The sequence below is a fragment of the Callithrix jacchus genome, chromosome 3, assembly GCF_049354715.1.
Source record: "Callithrix jacchus isolate 240 chromosome 3, calJac240_pri, whole genome shotgun sequence".
In the NCBI taxonomy this organism is placed as follows: Eukaryota; Metazoa; Chordata; class Mammalia; order Primates; family Cebidae; genus Callithrix; species Callithrix jacchus.
The window spans coordinates 29,634,018-29,654,056 of record NC_133504.1 but is presented as its reverse complement, the minus strand read 5'-3'; the positions used below and the strand labels follow the sequence as shown (position 1 = coordinate 29,654,056).

Genomic DNA, 20,039 nt, shown 5'->3' with positions numbered 1-20,039 from the left:
AAAGGGGATTAAAGTGAAACCCTTTGGATCAAACACTTAATAAACAGCAACTCAGGCAGTCTGCCAGATCCTGAAGATATAAAGATGAAGAGGGAAGGCAGAGTTGTGGCTCTTGAGATCATTATAGCTAATGCCCTCAGTTAGATATAATGAAATAGAGGACATATAAATATGCAAATTCAGGACAATATAATATTTGCTGTGATATCCTCATACATTGGGTATCATGGGAGGAAAGACAGCCAATCTGGGTGCAGAGAGAGGGGTGTGGAGAGAATTCAGGGAAACTGTTCTGGAGGAGCTAACATCTGAGCTGAATCTTGAAGTATGAGTAAGACGTTCTGGATGTAGAAGGGGAGGCATCTAGGCAGAAGGAACAGAATGAGTGCGCATATGGAGAGGAGACAGCATGGTGTGTGTGACGAGCTGCTGATAATTTAACATTCCTTGAGGGTGAGGTGTGAATCAGAAAGTGGCTGGAGGGGTGGAAGAGACTAGATGTTGGCACTCAACATAAGCTGCCTAGTGTTTAGATTAAGTTCAGCTATAAATGAATTTAGACTTTATCCTGTAAGAAGTGAGGAGATCTTGAAGGGGCTTACTTAACGGGAAGGATGTCTACAAATGAATATTTTAGAAAAATAATCTGGCAATTGTGTGGAGGTGGCAGATCACTTCTGGAGTGCAGATGTTTTAGGAGACTGTTTTAATAGACACAGTGGGAGATGATGAGGGTAGTGGATGGGAGAATGTTCAGAAGGGAATGGGTATGTGAAATATGGGCAAAGTTTGATAAATGGAGGTATGTGAGGGAGTTGTTTTGCAGCACAGAACTTTCCTAGATTAGTCCTCAGATTAGGAAGGCCATTTTCGTCTAGACAAAGTGACAGGTATATTTGGTAGTACAAAAAAGCCTTTGAGAAAGGAGTAGGGAAAACAGTTGGCCATCTATCCTTCTTTATTTGAGGCACAATTTTCCCCTCCATTGGTGTATTTTATCAACATGTATTCATTGAGAGATTTCTATGTGATTGTCACTGTGCTGAGATCTAACTATGAACAAAGCAATCATAACCCCTGTTCCTGGATCCTACAGGTTAGTGGGGAAGACAAATGGATAATTTGAATGGGTCATTTCAAACATGATGAGTGTTACAAAGTCACTAAAATTAACGTGGTTTCAAGAAGATGAAATAGGTTTAATGCAGTGGAAGAGTCAATTGTGACTTCCAGGCTAGTATGTAGTAAGGATTGTAAAGGCTAAGGCCAGCTGCTTTGAGTGGGACAATACCTTATGTGGACTGATTTGGATTTCTTGGCACTCATGGGCTGCAGAGTTTGTGGTAGAGTTTCAAGAGTGCTTGCTCAAAGGATGTGCATGGATGGCGAAATCAGAGGGAGAGATCCATAGCTCACCTCTCTTTCGAAGACTGGCCCCTTTAAATGATGGACAGTCCAGTAGAAATGCAGATTTGGTGCAAAGCTCCACATCTGTCCTGGATTTTTAAAAGAGGTGTCTGATTTGCAGTCAAGAAGAAGCTTAGACCTTCAGAGAACCTGTGTCTTATAATTCGGACTCAGAAAAATAATGAGAAACTCTTCATTTGCCTTGTTCATTGAAGACGCTTTTGGATACATAATCTAGCCTGATGTTTGAAAACCGACCAACCAACCAACCCAACATTAACAAGGCCAATAGCAAAACAAGAATAACAACGTAAAAAAGAGTTGTCTAATAATTCCCAAAAGGTGGCCTTGGGTTGAGCCAACTTTAAAATTTAGTAAGGCAACAAAAAGTTCATGTGAAAGAGAAATGGGTACGGTCGAAGAAGATGGGGTGGGGGTGGGAAGTAGAATTAACTGGGAAAGGAGAGTATACTGTGTCTTTGTTGTTTGTCATTGTGATTTATAAGTCAATAGGAATTCATTTCCTAGTTAAATTGTTAGAAATGAATTATTCATGTAGAACCATCTGTGTTCTCTATTGCCAATTTCTCCACATAAAAGGAACAATGTGTTGCAGCAGAAGTCTGCTGAAGCTGTTTTCTTTTTTTTTAATGTGACTCATGTCACTTTCAAGATTTACTTTACTTTCAGACTTACATCTCAGTTCTCAGTGTGACCGGAGTTTCATGCTACATTTCTTACTCTTACCAAAAATCCAGAGAGACTTGTAATCAAAGAAGGATATTGATACTAATGAAAGAATATATATTTACAGTTGCTGCTAGACATTTCTATACATAAAAAGATAGGGGAAGCAGTCTGATTGGAAGAGGGGAGCGTTTACATCAAATACAGCAAATGTCAGTGTTCTGGATAAAATAGTCTTGAGGCAATCAAGGAACTGATGGCATGGTGAGAGAGCTAAAATATTCCCCAGATCAGCTCATGAGACCATTAAATGAACAAAATGTAATTCCCTTGTTTATGAATTTTATTTCTTTGCTTTTTATGATTTTCTGTTTAGCTTTGAATACCCTAGCTCAAAGACCATCATTTGCATAAGGCATTATATTGTTACATAACTTTGCATTAGATGTCCACATCAGCTTTTCTTGCCTTCTTTAGTTTTTCCTGCTATAAATGTTGTGGACATGTGTGTATGTTTCTGTTTTTACTCTCTGTGTATCCTTTCCAGGTTCCCAACATGCCACTCCTGCTGTGAAGGCTTTAACCAGAAAAACTCCTGGTGTTCTTCTGCCAGGGATAAATCAGTGGGAGGCAGGAAGAATGGTGGTTTTAATCTTCATTATTATAGAACATAACTGTGTCTTTTTTTTTTTTAAGACAGGGTTTCACCATGTTGGTCAGGCTAGTCTTGAACTCCCGACCTCAGGTGATCCACCCACCTTGGCCTCCAAAGTGCTTGAATTACAGGCGTGAGCCACTACGCCCTGCCATAACTTTGTCTCTTTATTTACCTAAAAGTCAGATCGGTTTGAACTGAGCCCCTTGTAATATAGATGTTGGCAATTTGGAAATGTACCAAGGTATTCATTTGCAGCAGAAATTAACCAAAGATAAGTTACAGAATCCCCTCAGCTGTTATCACAACGCTTTCCAAGCTGTGGTTTCTGGAACAGTGTTCTGGTTTGCAGGATTTGGAAATACGCCACTGATTTCATGATTCATATGCACACCATGGAAATAAACAAGAGCAAAGTTCTATAATAATTTATGTACTTTAAGCCTTATCCACTTTGTGGGATTTCCTCCTCGTACCCTCCCAACTGAGTTCCTGTAGCCCTTAATAAACAGCATCAATGCTGGGAGAATTCCAAGGAGTGAGCCAGAAAATACCACCTCTGCCCCTATGTCTCTGATTTGGAAATATTTGCCTTATGGGGTTGTCCTCAGGTGACTTCTGAGTCCTTGATAGACACTAGCTAATTAGCACTTGAAAATTGCCTCCGAGACCTGGAACTTGGTTACCAGAGAGGCTGGTGTGCTCCTTCTTTCATGTGCTGCATTAGCAAATGCCAGCATGGTATAAATCTCAAATATTTAGCTTTGACTATCTAATCTCAATAATAAAAGTATAAAAATGCTATTGCATCAATGGAAATGCAGATGTCACCAGACAACAAATACATCATTACAAAAGCACATCCAAAGGGAAGCCAAGTGTGGGGGAACAGGTGCTGAGAAAGTTCCTGACTGCACACCTGGATCTTTACAGTAGTATTGCCAGGGGGTGACCACATGTCTCTGGGTTTGCTCAGGATGGCCCCGTTTATGACTGTTTCCCTGGAATAATTAATAATCGAGACCCCCATTCACTCTGAAGAATCCTGATTTGGTTGGTAATCTGATGAATAGAGAAAGTGTTTTCAATGTCTCAAGTAGCATAAAAAAACCCAGAGTATCTGGAGAATTGAAGCAATTTGAGGAAGTGGCTTCTATAGGTTCTGAACTCCTTAACAGCCCAGATTGGCAGCAGGTGGTGGACCTTGGCTTTCCTGTGATGCAGTAGGTCCTAGTGGCTCAATTTGCTACAGATAGAGCCATCATTTGAATTTCCATCACAGCCTGTCTCTGGAGCACAACACTGTGGTACTAGAGATTTTGGGGCTCTTTCAAGTCAGCTTCATGGACTCACTAACCTTATTTTCTAAGCAGCATTTTAGAACCAGTAATTATAACTTTCAGGGTGGGCATTTTCCATGAGACACTGGTTTCAATTACTCCTAATTATTTGTTACATCCTATTTGGGATTCCTTTTTGTGGATCATATAAAAATTTTCCTTTGGCTCTAAGCTGAGTCAAAATGTTGAGTTAAATTTCATCCCAAGCAAGCTAGAGGGCATGAATTATGATTAAGGACATATGCATATTTTGACTAAATCCAAATGACCACTGTTGCTCCAGCCCAATTGCTGCTACTCTAGACTGTGAATGCAGATATAGTCAAAGTGACTTTTGTAAGTACTTCTAATCATGATTGATCATCTTTTTGTCTGGTAGGGGAAGTAGGAATGCATTAATATTTTGTATGAAAGATAGCACTCTTTTTTTTTTTTTGAGATGGAGTTTCGCTGTTGTTACCCAGACTGGAGTGCAATGGCACGATGTCGGCTCACCGCAGCTTCTGCCTCCTGGGTTCAAGCAATTCTCTTGCCTCAGCCTCCTGAGTGGCTGGGATTACCGGTGTGTGCCACCATGCCCAGCTAATTTTTGTATTTTTAGTAGAGATGGGGTTTCACCTGTTGACCAGGATGGTCTTGATCTCTTGACCTTGTGATCCACCCTCCTCGGCCTCCCAAAGTGCTGGGATTATAGGCATGAGCCACCATGCCCGGCCAGCACTCTTTTTTTTTTTTTAAATTCTTGCTATTTAAATAGCTTTTCTGGTGTGTCAAAACCTTTTCAGATTTTTCCAATTAAAGTTTCTTCCTACAGAAAGACAATGAGTTTGGTTTTTTTTGTTGTTTGTTTGTTTTTGAGACTGGGTCTTGCTCTGTTACTCAGGCTAGAGTGAGGAGTGTGATCATGGCTCAGTGCAGCCTCGAACTTCTGGGCTCAAGCAGTCCTCCCACCTTGGCCTCCTGAGTAGCTGGGACTACAGGTGGATGCTACCATGCCCAGCTAATTTTTTAATTGTTTTGTAGAAACAGAGTGTGTCGATGTTGCCCAGGCTAGTCTTGAACTCCTCAGCTCAAGTGATCCTCCTGCCTTAGCCTCTCAGAGTGTTGGGATTACAGTTATGAACCACTGCATCCAGCCTACCGAAACATTGAATTTTTATACCAAAAATATACAGCAGCTGGTGCTAGTGTATCCACAGTACTACTTACAGATTTCCTTCTGATATTCCTCAAACTTGCCTTCTTGAGATGGAAAGAAACTCAACATACAGGGAATTCATACGAAAGTGGGAAGTTCAGTTTCCAGATTGTAACAAAATCCCGTAAACATCAAAACATCAGGTGTTGATCTGTACTGTTCAATATGGTAGCCACGTATAGCTATTTACATTTAAATTAATTAAAATTAAGTGTAAGTAAAAAATCCAGTTCCTCAGTTGCACTAGCCACATTTCAAGTGCTCAAATGTTACTTCCCTGGACAGCACAGAGAGAGAAAAATGCCACCACTGCAGAAAGTTCCATTGGAGAGTGATGGGGTCTAGAAACAGGCAGACCTTGTAAAAAACAATCTTCTTATTTTCTGGTGAAAATGCAACTGAGCCACCTTTCATGTGTTCTTAGTTCTGATTCTGTGCCAGTAAATCAGAACACTGTGAGAATCACGATATTACCTTGGGGAAAAGCAGTGAAAATTTAAAGTGGTGCAGCTGTCCCAGAATTCAGAAACCATGACCTAGGAGACTAGGTTTCATGAAGATTAGGTCTAAGGCTACTTTGTTTTTCATTGCAATCCCTGGGTCTGGCACGTAGTAGACAGTCAATAAACACTTGTGTAATGAATAGTTGAGGGAACCCAGCAAGGACCAGTGAAAAGGGCCTAACTACAAAAACATGGGCATCTCTTGGGGTTTGGTTCTTTTTTGAGGGTTCTCTGGGAATCATGAGAAGGAGCAGGCAGTAGCCATTGGAGATGTCTCCTATGTGGAAGCCACAACACAGCATAGGGCAAATGACATTCGCTGAATGGCTTCTCCTTTTCCTTTTCTTCCTTGTCCGTCTCCTCTCCTTCTCTTCTCCCGATTCCAACATCATATCAAGTTGCTCATTAAGTTGAGCATTTATTAAATGCCAGCCACTAATGCTAAGTTCTTTTAATAGACTATGTCATCTTCCCAATGATTCTATGTATTACTTTGCTAAGGCTACCGTAACAAAATACCACAGACTGGGTAGCTTCACCTCAAAAATTAATTTTTTCACAGTTCTGGAGACTGGAAGTCCGAGATCAAAGGCAGGCAGGTTTGTTTTCTCCTGAAGCCTCTCTCTCCTCGGCTTGCAGATGGCCGCCTCCTCGCCGTGTCCTCACATGGCCTTTTCTCTGTGCACATTCATCACTAGTGTCTCTTTCCGTGTCCAATTTTCTCTTCTTATAAGGACACCAGTCAGGTTGGATTAGTAGGCATCTCAATAGCCTTATGCCTCATTTTAACTTAAGCGCCCATTTAAAGGTCTTATCTTCAAATACAGTCAACATTCTGACACTGGAGGGTAGAGCTTTGCTATGGTCTGAATGTTTGTGTTCTCCCAAAAGTAATTTGTTGAAAACCTAATTGCCAATGTGATGGAATGAGGGGAAGGGCCTTTGGGAGGTAATTGGTTCATGAAGTCAGAATCCTCATGAATGGATTAGTGCCCTTACAATGAGACCCCAGAGAGCTACCTTTTCTATCACTTGAAGACACAGCCAAAAGGAACCATCGAAGGGGGACTTTAGCAAACACCAGCTCTGCCAGGACATCCTAGCATTTCTGAACTGTGAGAAATTAATTTCTCTTATTTATGAGCTACCCAATTTATGGTGTTTGTTATAGCAGCCCAAACCAACCAAGATAGTGCCAACATATGAATTTTGAGGGGGAACGATTTAGCCCATAACACCTACAAAGTAGGTATTATTATTAGTCCCACATTATAGTAGAGGAAACTAAGGCACAGAGTAACATGCCCAAGGTTTAACAGCTGGTAAATGATGGAACACAGATAGACATCTCACCAGTCTGACTTCAAAGCTTGCATTTTTAACCACTAGAAGGGGTAGTGCATTTTCTTAAATTTGGAACACATTTGGGTTTGAAACTAATTAGAAAAAGATACCATCGACCAGGTGCAGTCGCTCACACCTGTAATCCTAGCACTTTGCGAGATCAAGGCAGGCGAATTGCCTGAGCCTAGGCATTTGAGCCCAGCCTGGGCAACATGATGAAACCCCATCTCTACTGAAAGAAAATTAGAAAAAAGAGAAAGATATCACCATCGAGCGGTAGATCATGGGAGCATTGGAGGTGACCTACCTCCCCAGGTGGGGAGACTGGGTACAGCCATTGCTGCCCCCAGCTTTTGCTGTTCTTCGTATGCTTGTCAACTGCAGTGTCCCCAGAGTACCTACCACATCAGCCATATTCTTCCTCACTGCCCTCATTGCCTCTTCCCCAGTTTGATCTGGGAGGGAAACTTGTGGTGAGTAGAGAGATTCATTATGGGCTGTGGTAATCTTCAGTTGCATGAACCACCTGAATCACAGGATGGCTGGAGCAACTGAAGGGCCAGATCCCTAGTCACTGCAAATTGGACAGCTTTCTCTCTAGTCCCGTTGTTAATACTAATAAGAATAAAAATTATTTTAACTTCTTCCATAGGTATGGTTCTATTCTCTTTCTTTTTTTTGGGATGAAGTCTTGCTCTGTCATCCAAGCTGGAGTGCAGTGGCACAATCTCGGCTCACTGCAACCTCTGCCTCCTGGGTTCAAGCAATTCTCCTGCCTCAGTCTCCCAGGTAGCTGGGATTATAGGCATACACCACCACACTCAGCTGATTTTTGTGTTTTTAGTAGAGATGAGGTTTCGCCATGTTGGCCAGGCTGGTCTCAAACTCCTGACCTCAAGTGATCTGCCCGCCTCAGCCTCCCAAAGTGCCAGGTGTACATGTGTGAACTATTCTTTTTCTTCTAAGAGTATGTAAATTTTTTTTTTCCTCTTAGACACAGCAGAAATTATTCTACTTTATTGGTATGTTTTGTTTTGTTGGTGTTATTTATTCTTTATACTGGATTTTCAACTTTTTTAAAATAATAATTTTGCTTTTAGCTTTTAAAATCTCTACTCCTACCTTTCTTTTTTTTAACTGTACTTTAGTTCTGGGGTACATGTGCAGATCTTGCAGGACTGTTGCATAGGTACACACATGCCATGGTGGTTTGAGTCTCTATCCCCCCATCACCTACATCGGGCATTTCTCCCAATGTTATCCCTCCCAAACCTCCCCTCCCCACCCCTTGCTGGCCCTCCTCTAGCCCCCCACCCCCAAACAGACCCCAGTGTGTGATGTTCCCCTCCCTGTGTCCATTTGTTCTCATTGTTCAATACCTGCCTATGAGTGAGAACATGCAGTGTTTGGTTTTCTGTTTTTGTGTCAGTTTGCTGAGAATGATGGTTTCCTGATTCATCTACGTCCCTTCAAAGAACATGAAGTCATCCTTTATTGTGGCTGCATAGTATTCCATGGTGTGTATGTGCCACATTTTCTTTGTCCAGTCTATGCTTGATGGGCATTTGGGTTGGTTCCAGGTCTTTGCTATTGTAAACAGTGCCACAGTGAACATATGTGTGCATGTGTCTTTATAATAGAATGATTTATAATCCTTTGGGTATATACCCAGTAATGGGATTGCTGGGTCAAATGGAATTTCTATTTCTAAATCCTTGAGGAATTGCCACACTGTCTTCCACAATGGTTGAACTAATTTACATTCCCACCAGCCATGTGAAAGTGTTCCTATTTCTCCATATCCTCTCCAGCCTCTGTTGTCTTGAGCATGCAAGACAGTTGCGTAGGTACACACATGGCAGTGTGCTTTGCTTTTCTTCTCCCCTTCACCCACATTTGGCATTTCTCCCCAGGCTATCCCTCCCCACCTCCCCCTCCCACTGGCCCTCCCCTTTTCCCCCCAATAGACCCCAGTGTTTAGTGCTCCCCTTTCTGTGTCCATGTGTTCTCATTTTTCATCACCCGCCTATGAGTGAGAATATGCGGTGTTTCATTTTCTGTTCTTGTGTCAGTTTGCTGAGGATGATGTTTTCCAGATTCATCCATGTCCCTACAAACGACACGAACTCATCATTTCTGATTGCTGCATAATATTCCATGGTGTATATGTGCCACATTTTTCCAATCCAGTCTATTATCAATGGGCATTTGGGTTGATTCCAGCTCTTTGCTATTGTAAACAGTGCTGCAATGAACATTCGTGTACATGTGTCCTTATAGTAGAACGATTTATAGTCTTTTGGATATATACCCAGTAATGGGATTGCTGGGTCAAATGGAATTTCTATTTCTAAGGCCTTGAGGAATCGCCACACTGTCTTCCACAATGGTTGAACTAATTTACACTCCCACCAACAGTGTAAAAGTGTTCCTTTTTCTCCACATCCTCTCCAGCATCTGTCGTCTCCAGATTTTTTAATGATCGCCATTCTAACTGGCGTGAGATGGTATCTCAATGTGGTTTTGATTTGCATCTCTCTGATGACCAGTGACGATGAGCATTTTTTCATATGATTGTTGGCCTCATATATGTCTTCTTTCGTAAAGTATCTGTTCATATCCTTTGCCCACTTTTGAATGGGCTTGTTTGGTTTTTTCCTGTAAATCTGCTTGAGTTGTTTGTAAATTCTGGATATCAGCCCTTTGTCAGATGGGTAGACTGCGAAAATTTTTTCCCATTCTGTTGGTTGCCGATCCACTCTAGTGACTGTTTCTTTTGCCTGTGCAGAAGCTGTGGAGTTTCATTAGGTCCCATTTGTCTATTTTGGCTTTTGTTGCCAATGCTCTTGGTGTTTTGTTCATGAAGTCCTTGCCTACTCCTATGTCCTGGATAGTTTTGCCTAGATTTCCTTCTAGGGTTTTTATGGTGCCAGGTCTTATGTTTAAGTCTTTAATCCATCTGGAGTTAATTTTAGTGTAAGGTGTCAGGAAGGGGTCCAGTTTCTGCTTTCTGCATATGGCTAGCCAGTTTTCCCAACACCATTTGTTAAACATGGAATCCTTGCCCCATTGCTTGTTTTTGTCAGGTTTATCAAAGATTGTATAGTTGTATGTATGTTGTGTTGCCTCCGGTGCCTCTGTTTTGTTCCATTGGTCTATATCTCTGTTTTGGTACCAGTACCATGCTGTTTTGATTACTGTAGCCTTGTAGTATAGTTTGAAATCCGGTAGTGTGATGCCCCCCGCTGTGTTCTTCTTGCTTAGAATTGACTTGGCTATGTGGGCTCTCTTTTGGTTCCATATGAAGTTCATGGTGGTTTTTTCCAGTTCTGTGAAGAAAGTCAATGGTAGCTTGATGGGGATAGCGTTGATTCTGTAAATTACTTTGGGCAGTATAGCCATTTTCACGATATTAATTCTTCCTAACCATGAACATGGAATGTTTCTCCATCTGTTTGTGTCCTCTCTGATTTCGTTGAGCAGTGGTTTGTAGTTCTCCTTGAAGAGGTCCCTTACGTTCCTTGTGAGTTGTATTCCAAGGTATTTTATTCTTTTTGTAGCAATTGCGAATGGCAGTTCCCTCTTGATTTGGCTTTCTTTAAGTCTGTTATTGGTGTAGACGAATGCTTGTGATTTTTGCACATTGATTTTATATCCTGAGACTTTGCTGAAGTTGTTTATCAGTTTCAGGAGTTTTTGGGCTGAGGCGATGGGGTCTTCTAGGTATACTATCATGTCGTCTGCAAATAGAGACAATTTGGCTTCCACCTTTCCTATTTGAATACCCTTTATTTCTTTTTCTTGCCTGATTGCTCTGGCTAGAACTTCCAGTACTATATTGAGTAGGAGTGGTGAGAGAGGGCATCCTTGTCTAGTACCAGATTTCAAAGGGAATGCTTCCAGTTTTTGCCCATTCAGTATGATATTGGCTGTTGGTTTGTCATAAATAGCTTTTATTACTTTGAGATACGTTCCATCGATACCGAGTTTATTGAGGGTTTTTAGCATAAAGGGCTGTTGAATTTTGTCAAATGCCTTCTCTGCGTCAATTGAGATAATCATGTGGTTTTTGTTTTTGGTTCTGTTTATGTGGTGAATTACGTTGATAGACTTGCGTATGTTGAACCAGCCTTGCATCCCTGGGATGAATCCTACTTGATCATGATGAATAAGTTTTTTGATTTGCTGTTGCAATCGGCTTGCCAATATTTTATTGAAGATTTTTTCATCTATGTTCATCATGGATATTGGCCTGAAGTTTTCTTTTCTCGTTGGGTCTCTGCCGGGTTTTGGTATCAGGATGATGTTGGTCTCATAAAATGATTTGGGAAGGATTCCCTCTTTTTGGATTGTTTGAAATAGTTTTAGAAGGAATGGTACCAGCTCCTCCTTGTGTGTCTGGTAGAATTCGGCTGTGAACCCATCTGGACCTGGGCTTTTTTTGTGAGGTAGGCTCTTAATTGCTGCCTCAACTTCAGACCTTGTTATTGGTCTATTCATAGTTTCAGCTTCCTCCTGGTTTAGGCTTGGGAGGACACAGGAGTCCAGGAATTTATCCATTTCTTCCAGGTTTCCTAGTTTGTGCGCATAGAGTTGTTTGTAATATTCTCTGATGATGGTTTGAATTTCTGTGGAATCTGTGGTGATTTCCCCTTTATCATTTTTTATTGCATCTATTTGGTTGTTCTCTCTTTTCTTTTTAATCAATCTGGCTAGTGATCTGTCTATTTTGTTGATCTTTTCAAAAAACCAGCTCTTGGATTTATTGATTTTTTTGAAGGGTTTTTCGTGTCTCAATCTCCTTCAGCTCAGCTCTGATCTTAGTAATTTCTTGTCTTCTGCTGGGTTTTGAGTTTTTTTGATCTTGCTCCTCTAGCTCTTTCAATTTTGACGATAGGGTGTCAATTTTGGATCTCTCCATTCTCCTCATATGGGCACTTATTGCTATACACTTTCCTCTAGAGACTGCTTTAAATTTGTCCCAGAGGTTCTGGCACGTTGTGTCTTCGTTCTCATTGGTTTCGAAGAACTTCTTTATTTCTGCCTTCATTTCATTGTTTACCCAGTCAACATTCAAGAGCCAGTTGTTCAGTTTCCATGAAGCTGTGCGGTTCTGGGTCGGTTTCTGAATTCTGAGTTCTAACTTGATTGCACTATGGTCTGAGAGGCTGTTTGTTATGATTTCAGTTGTTTTGCATTTGTTGAGCAGTGCTTTACTTCCAATTATGTGGTCAATTTTAGAGTAGGTGTGATGTGGTGCTGAGAAGAATGTGTATTCTGTGGATTTGGGGTGGAGAGTTCTGTAAATGTCCACCAGGTTTGCTTGCTCCAGGTCTGAGTTCAAGCCCTGGGTATCCTTGTTGATTTTCTGTCTGGTTGATCTGTCTAGTATTGACAGTGGAGTGTTAAAGTCTCCCACTATTATTGTGTGGGAGTCTAAGTCCTTCTGTAAGTCATTAAGAACTTGCCTTATGTATCTGGGTGCTCCTGTGTTGGGTCCATATATGTTTAGGATCGTTAGCTCTTCTTGTTGTATCGATCCTTTTACCATTATGTAATGGCCTTCTTTGTCTCTTTTGATCTTTGTTGCTTTAAAGTCTATTTTATCAGAGATGAGAATTGCAACTCCTGCTTTTTTTTGCTTTCCATTAGCTTGGTAAATCTTCCTCCATCCCTTTATTTTGAGCCTTTGTGTATCCTTGCATGTGAGATGGGTTTCCTGGATACAGCACACTGATGGGTTTTGGATTTTTATCCAATTTGCCAGTCTGTGTCTTTTGATTGGTGCATTTAGTCCATTTACATTTAGGGTTAATATTGTTATGTGTGAATTTGATACTGCCATTTTAATTCTAAGTGGCTGTTTTGCCTGTTAGTTGTTGTAGATTCTTCATTATGTTGAAGCTCTTTAGCATTCAGTGTGATTTTGGAATGGCTGGTACTGATTGATCCTTTCTATGTGTAGTGCCTCTTTTAGGAGCTCTTGTAAAGCAGGCCTGGTGGTGACAAAATCTCTGAGTACTTGCTTGTTCGCAAAGGATTTTATTCTTCCTTCACTTCTGAAGCTCAGTTTGGCTGGATATGAAATTCTGGGTTGAAAGTTCTTTTCTTTAAGAATGTTGAATATTGGCCCCCACTCTCTTCTGGCTTGTAGTGTTTCTGCCGAGAGATCTGCTGTGAGTCTGATGGGCTTCCCTTTGTGGGTGACCCGACCTTTCTCTCTGGCTGCCCTTAGTATTCTCTCCTTTATTTCAACCCTGTTGAATCTGACGATTATGTGCCTTGGGGTTGCTCTTCTTGCGGAATATCTTTGTGGTGTTCTCTGTATTTCCTGCAATTGAGTGTTGGCTTGTCTTGCTAGGTGGGGGAAATTTTCCTGGATGATGTCCTGAAGAGTATTTTCCAGCTTGGATTCATTCTCTTCGACCCCTTCTGGTACACCTATCAAACGTAGGTTAGGTCTTTTCACATAGTCCCACATTTCTCGGAGACTTTGTTCATTCCTTTTTGCACTTTTTTCTCTGATCTTGGTTTCTCGTTTTATTTCATTGAGTTGGTCTTCGACTTCAGATATTCTTTCTTCTGCTTGGTCGATTCGGCTATTGAAACTTGCGTTTGCTTCGCGAAGTTCTCGTATTGTGTTTTTCAGCTCCTTTAATTCATTCATATTCCTCTCTAAGGTATCCATTCTTGTTATCATTTCCTCGAATCTTTTTTCAAATCTTTTTTCAAGGTTCTTAGTTTCTTTGCATTGATTTAATACATGATCTTTTAGCTCACAAAAGTTTCTCATTATCCATCTTCTGAAGTCTAATTCCGTCATTTTGTCACAGTCATTCTCCGTCCAGCTTTGTTCCCTTGCTGGTGAGGAGTTTTGGTCCTTTCTAGGAGGCGATGTGTTCTGGTTTCGGGTGTTTTCCTCCTTTTTGCGCTGGTTTCTTCCCATCTTTGTGGATTTGTCCGCTGGTCGTCTGTGTAGTTGCTGACTTTTCGTTTGGGTCTCTGAGTGGACACCCAGAATGTTGATGATGAAGTATTTCCATTGCTTGGTTTTCCTTCTACCAGTCTAGCCCCTTCGCTGTACGACTGTTGAGGTCCGCTCCAGACCCTGCTTGTCTGGGGTGCACCTCTAGTAGCCGTGGCACAGCGAGGGATGCTACCAGTTTCTTTTTCTGCTCTCTTTGTCCCAGGATGATGCCTGCCTAATGACAGTGTTTTGGATATAGAGGGGTCAGGGAGCTGCTTGAGGAGACAGTTTGTACTTTATAGGGGTTTAATTGCTGAGCTGTGCACTCTGTTGTTCATTCAGGGCTGTTAGGCTGCTATGTTTGATTCTGCTGCAACACAGCTCATTAAACAACCCTTTTTTTTTTCTCAAATGCTCTTTGTTGAGGGGTTTGGGCTTTATTTTTGGATGTCCGATCAGGTGTCCTGCCCAGCTCGAAGGCAGACTAGCCACTGTTTGGCTGCCGAGGCTCCGCCCTGCTGTTGTGTGATTCGCGCTGTTCCTGCCGGCTCTGCTGTGGTCTCCGCTACGCCCTGCGGTGGAGTCTCTTCGTTGTAGCGTGTTGCCTCAGCAACGGCAGGCTGCGTCAGCAGTGGGCGTGTATCTCAGTAGGGATGGGTTGCCTCGGCAACGGCTGGCTGCATCCGCAGTGGGCGTGTATCTCAGTTGGGGCGGGTTGCCTCGGCAACGGCTGGCTGCCTCAGCAGTGGGCGTGTATATCAGTTGGGGCAGGTTGCCTCCGTAGTGGTGGACGCCCCTCCCCCACAGAGCGTCTCGGACCGTCTGCCCGGGATAGTTTGAAATCGCGGTTTTGTTCGTCCCACTGGGTATCCCAAACGATCTGTCCCTGCAATCCCCTGGGCTGGGCTACTGTGCAAGTCTCGTTCAGTCTCAAGTCCAGCCCTCTCAAGTCTCAGGTTGCCGGTTCAACAAGGCACCCGGACAAGCGCGCCCTGTGGGGATTGCTGGGTAGGGCCGGCCGCCGCCGCCCCGGCTGCCGGCTTCGCCAGGCAGACCTACTGCCTGGCGTCCCGTGTCTTTTTATACTTGGGAGTTTCCCCGTTCTGTGGGCAACAAAGATCAGTCTGGAAATGCAGCACTGACTCACCGTTTGCGGATTCAACGCGGGCTCCAATCCTGGGTTGTTCCGTCTTCAGATTTTTTAATGATCACCATTCAAAACTGGAGTGAGATGTTATCTCAATGTGGTTTAGATTTGCCTTTCTCTAATGACCAGTGATGAGCATTTTTTCATGTATTTGTTGGCTGCATAAATGTCTTCTTTTGAAAAGTGTCTGTTCATATCTTTCACCCACTTTTGAATGGGTTTGTTTTTTTTTCTTGTAAATCTGCTTTAGTGTTTTGTAGATTCTGGATCTTAGCCCTTTGTCAGATGGGTAGCTTGTAAAGATTTTTTTTCCCATTCTGTTGGTTGACAGTTTAATAATTGTTTCTTTTGCTGTGCAGAAACTCTTAAGTTTGATTAGATCCCATTTGTCTATTTTGGCTTTTGTTGCCATTGCTTTTGGTGTTTTAGTCATGAAGTCCTTTCCTATGCCTATGTCCTGAATGGTTTTGCTGAGGTTTTCTTCTAGGGTTTTTATTGTGTTAGGTCTTATGATTAAATCCTTAATCCATCTGGAGTTAATTTTAGTGAAAGATGTGAAGAAGGGGTCCAGTTTCAGCTTTCTGCACATAGCTAGCCAGTTTTCCCAACACCATTTATTAAACAGGGAATCCTTTTTCCATTGCTTGTTTTTGTCAGATTTGTCAAAGAGCAGATAGTTGTAGATGTGTGCCATTACTTCTGAGGCCTCTGGTCTGTTCCATTGGTCTGTATCTCTGTTTTGATACCAGTACCATTCTGTTTTGATTACTGTAGCCTTGTAGGATAATTTGAAGTCCGGCAGCGTGATGCCTCCAGCTTGGTTCTTTTTGCTTAGAATTGTCTTGGCTGTGTGGGCTCTCTTTTGGTTCCATATAAAGTTTAAGGTAGTTTTTTCAACTTCTGTGAAGAAGGTCATTGGAAGCTTGATGGGGATAGCATTGAATCTATAAATTACTTTGGGCAGTAGTGCCATTTTCATGATATTCATTTTCCCTAACCATGAGTATGGAATGTTTTTCCATCTGTTTGTGTCCTCTCTTATTTCATTGAGCAGTGGTTTGTAGTTCTCCTTGAAGAGGTCCTTCATATCCTTTGTTAGTTTTATTCCTAGGTATTTTATTCTCTTTGTAGCAATTGTGAATGGCAGTTCATTCTTGATTTGGCTGTCTTTAAGTCTGTTATTGGTGTGTAGTAATGCTTGTGATTTCTGCTCATTGATATTGTATCGTGAGACTTTGCTGAAGTTGCTTATCAGCTTAAGGAGCTTTTGGGCTGAGACAATGGGGTCTTCTAAATATACAATCGTCATCTGCAAATGGCAACAATTTGATTTTCTCTTTTCCTAACTGAATACTCTTTATTTCTTTTTCTTGCCTGATTGCTCTGGCCAGAACTTCCAATACTCTATTGAATAGGAATGGTGAGAGAGGGCATCCTTGTCTAGTGCCAGTTTTCAAAGGGAATGCTTCTAGTTTTTGCCTGTTCAGTATGATATTGGCTGTGGGTTTTTCATAAATAGCTTTTATTATTTTGAGATACTTTCCATCGATACCTAGTTTATTGAGAGTTTTTAGCATAAAGGGCTGTTGAGTTTTGTTGAAGGTCTTCTCTGCATCTATTGTGATGATCGTGTACTTTTTGTCTTTGGTTCTGTTTATGTGATAGTTTACGTTTATAGATTTGTGTATGTTGAACCAGCCTTCCATCCCAGGGATGAAGCCTTACTTGATCGTGATGGATAAGCTTTTTGTTGTGCTGTTGCTTTCGATTTGCCAGTATTTTATTGAAGATTTTTTTGTACCAATGTTCATCATGGATATTGGCCTGAAGTTTTCTATTTTAGTTGTGTCTCTGCCAGGTTTTGGTATTAGGATGATGTCAGTCTCATAAAATGATCTGGGGAGGATTCCCTCTTTTTGGATTGTTTGGAATAATTTCAGAAGGAATGGTACCAGCTCCTCTTTGTACATCTGGTAGAATTCGGCTGTAAACTTGTCTGGACCTGGGCTTTTCTTGGTTGGTAAGCTATTAATTGCTGCCTCAACTTCAGGCCTTGTTATTGGTCCATTCAGGGATTCAACTGCTTGGTTTAGTCTTGGGAGAGTGTAAGTGTCCAGGAATTTATCCATTTCTTCCAGATTTACTGGTTTATGTGCATAGAGTTGTTTGTAGTAATCTCTGATGGTAGTTTGTATTTCTGTGGAATCGGTGGTGATATCCCCTTTATCATTTTTTATTGCATCTATTCAATTCTTCTCCCTTTTCTTTTTCATTAGTCTGGCTAGTGGTCTGTCTGTTTTGTTCATCTTTTTGAAAAACCAGCTCCTGGATTTATTAACGAAGTACTACCTTCTTTTGACTGGTTTTGGTATATTGTTTGGATTTGAAAAAATGAAAGAAATGACAAAGAAAGTCAATAGCTTTAAAAAATAATGGCAATAACAAGTTAGATACAGGAGTAGAAAAATGTTCATCACAATTGTATAGCCAGGAATAGATTTAACAAAAAGATGAAACTCCCATATGAAGAAAGATGTACTTATTGTCAAGACTTGAATAAATACAAATTGAATTCACAGGAAGATGCAAAATCATCAAAATAACAGTTCTTCTAGAATTAATATTAGATTTAATAAAATTCCAATCAGAATTTTATGGTTTTCTAAACAAAAAACTATTTTCAGATTCATTTGAAATAATAAATATATTAGAATTCTAGAAAAAAATTTAGAAAAGAGACATTTTGGAGTGGTAGTTCTACTGGCTATTAACACATGATTCTTTGATTCTTTTAGCAAAACAGCTTGATATAAAGTCTGGAAAAAAGTGTCTATTATAATAGAATAAGGTCCAGCAATAGATTAAAGTATAGATGGAAATATAGATGGAAACCTAATTTATAATCAAGGTAGAAGTTATTTTCAGAGGGCTTCTAGCTAGAAAAAGATAAAATGAATTCACAACTTCATACCATGTATATATAAAATATACATCTGAAGTGGAATAAATACCGAAATGTAAAAATCAGAATATAAAATAATAGAAGAAAAATTTTGATTATATTTAGCTTTTCTTTAAAAACAGGAAAAATCCATAAGCTATTTAAGAAAAGAGTTGGATAGTTTTTATAACAAAATTATAAATTTCTATGTGGAAAAGTGCACAACAAAAAGTAAGAAATAAAATCTTCGAGAAAATATTTCAATACTACATTATAAACAAAAGTGTAATGTACATATATAATGAGACTTAATAAAGCATTAGGAAAATAGAAACATTAGGGAAAGTGTAAGATTTGGCAAGATACATTGGATGGAGTGCAGATGACCAATAAATGTATGAGAAAATGTTTAACTTTTTAAATAAAAGACATACAAATTAGAGGTTTACTTTTTGTTTTGTTTTGCTTTTTGTTAGTTTTGAAACAGCGGCTTGCTCTGTCACCCAGGCTGGAGTGCAGTGGTGTGACCACGACTTAACTGTAGCTAGCCTTGCCTTCATGGGCTCAGGTGATCCTCCCCTCAGCCTTCCAGGTAGCTGGGACTGTAGGCACTTGCCACCACACCTGGCTAATTTTTGTATTTTTTTGTAGAGATAAGTTTTCGCCATGTTGTCCAGGCTGGTCTGGAACTCCTGAGCTCAAGCGACCCACCTGCCTTGGCCTCCCAAAGTGCTGGGATTACATGCATGAGCCACAATGTCTGGCTAGAGTTATTTGCTACTCAATAGTTTGGAAAAAACAATAATCTTTATTGCTGGCCTTAGAATGAACAAACAAACCCTTTCACACATTACTAAGGGGTGTGTGAATTGCCACAGTTCTTTTGGGAAAAGCTATTGAAATATAAAATGCATATCCTCCTCAAATCCACAACACCGCTGTTAGAAATCTTACTTACTGAAATGAAAGCACAAGTATGTATTGATAAACAAATTATGCAACACTTAACAATGGAGATATGTTTTGAGAAATAGTTGTTAGATGATTTTGCCACTGAATGAACATCAAAGAGAATGGTAGAGCCTTCTATGCACGTAGGTTATACGGTATAGCTTATTGCTCCTAGGCTACAAACCTGTATGGTATGTTACTGTATTGAACATGGTAACACATTGGTAAGGATTTGTATATCTCAATATGGAAAATGTTCAATAAAAATACACCTGTATGGGGCACTTACCATGAATGGAACTACAGGACTGAAAGTTGCTCTGGGTGAGTCAGTGTGTGCTGAATGAATGTGACGGCCTAGGAAATGACCATGTAATACTGTAAGATTTATTAATACTGTATACTTGGGCTACACAAAATTTATTAAGAAATATTTTTATGGCCAGGAGTGGTGTCTTATGCCTGTAATCCCAGTTCTTTGGGAGGCAGAGGTGGGTGGATCACCCGAGGTCAGGAGTTCGAGACCAGCCTGGCCAATATGGTGAAACCCCATCTCTACAGAAAATACAAAAATTAGCCAGACGTGCTGGCCTGTGCCTGTAATCCTAGCTATTTGGGAGGCCGAGGCAACAAAATTGCTTGAACCCGGGAAGCGGAGGTTGCAGTGAGCTGAGATTGTGCCACTCCAGCCAGAGCGACGGAGATTTTTATGTCTTCAGTAACAAATTAACCTTAGCTTACAGTAACTTTTTTTGTCATTATAAACTTTAAATAAAAAAAAAACTTTTTGACTCTTATAATAACACAGCTTAAAACACAAAACCATTTAATAGCTGCACAAAAATCTTTTCTTTCTTTTATATCCTATTCTATAAGCATTTTTGTATTTAAAAAAATTT

At 40.7% G+C, this 20,039-nt stretch overlaps 1 protein-coding gene across 1 annotated transcript in view; it reads left to right on the top strand.

The window, feature by feature from the left end:
* Positions 1–20,039, top strand: part of CPE (carboxypeptidase E) — a 139,167-nt gene that overhangs the window by 63,267 nt on the left and 55,861 nt on the right. The window lies entirely within an intron of this gene.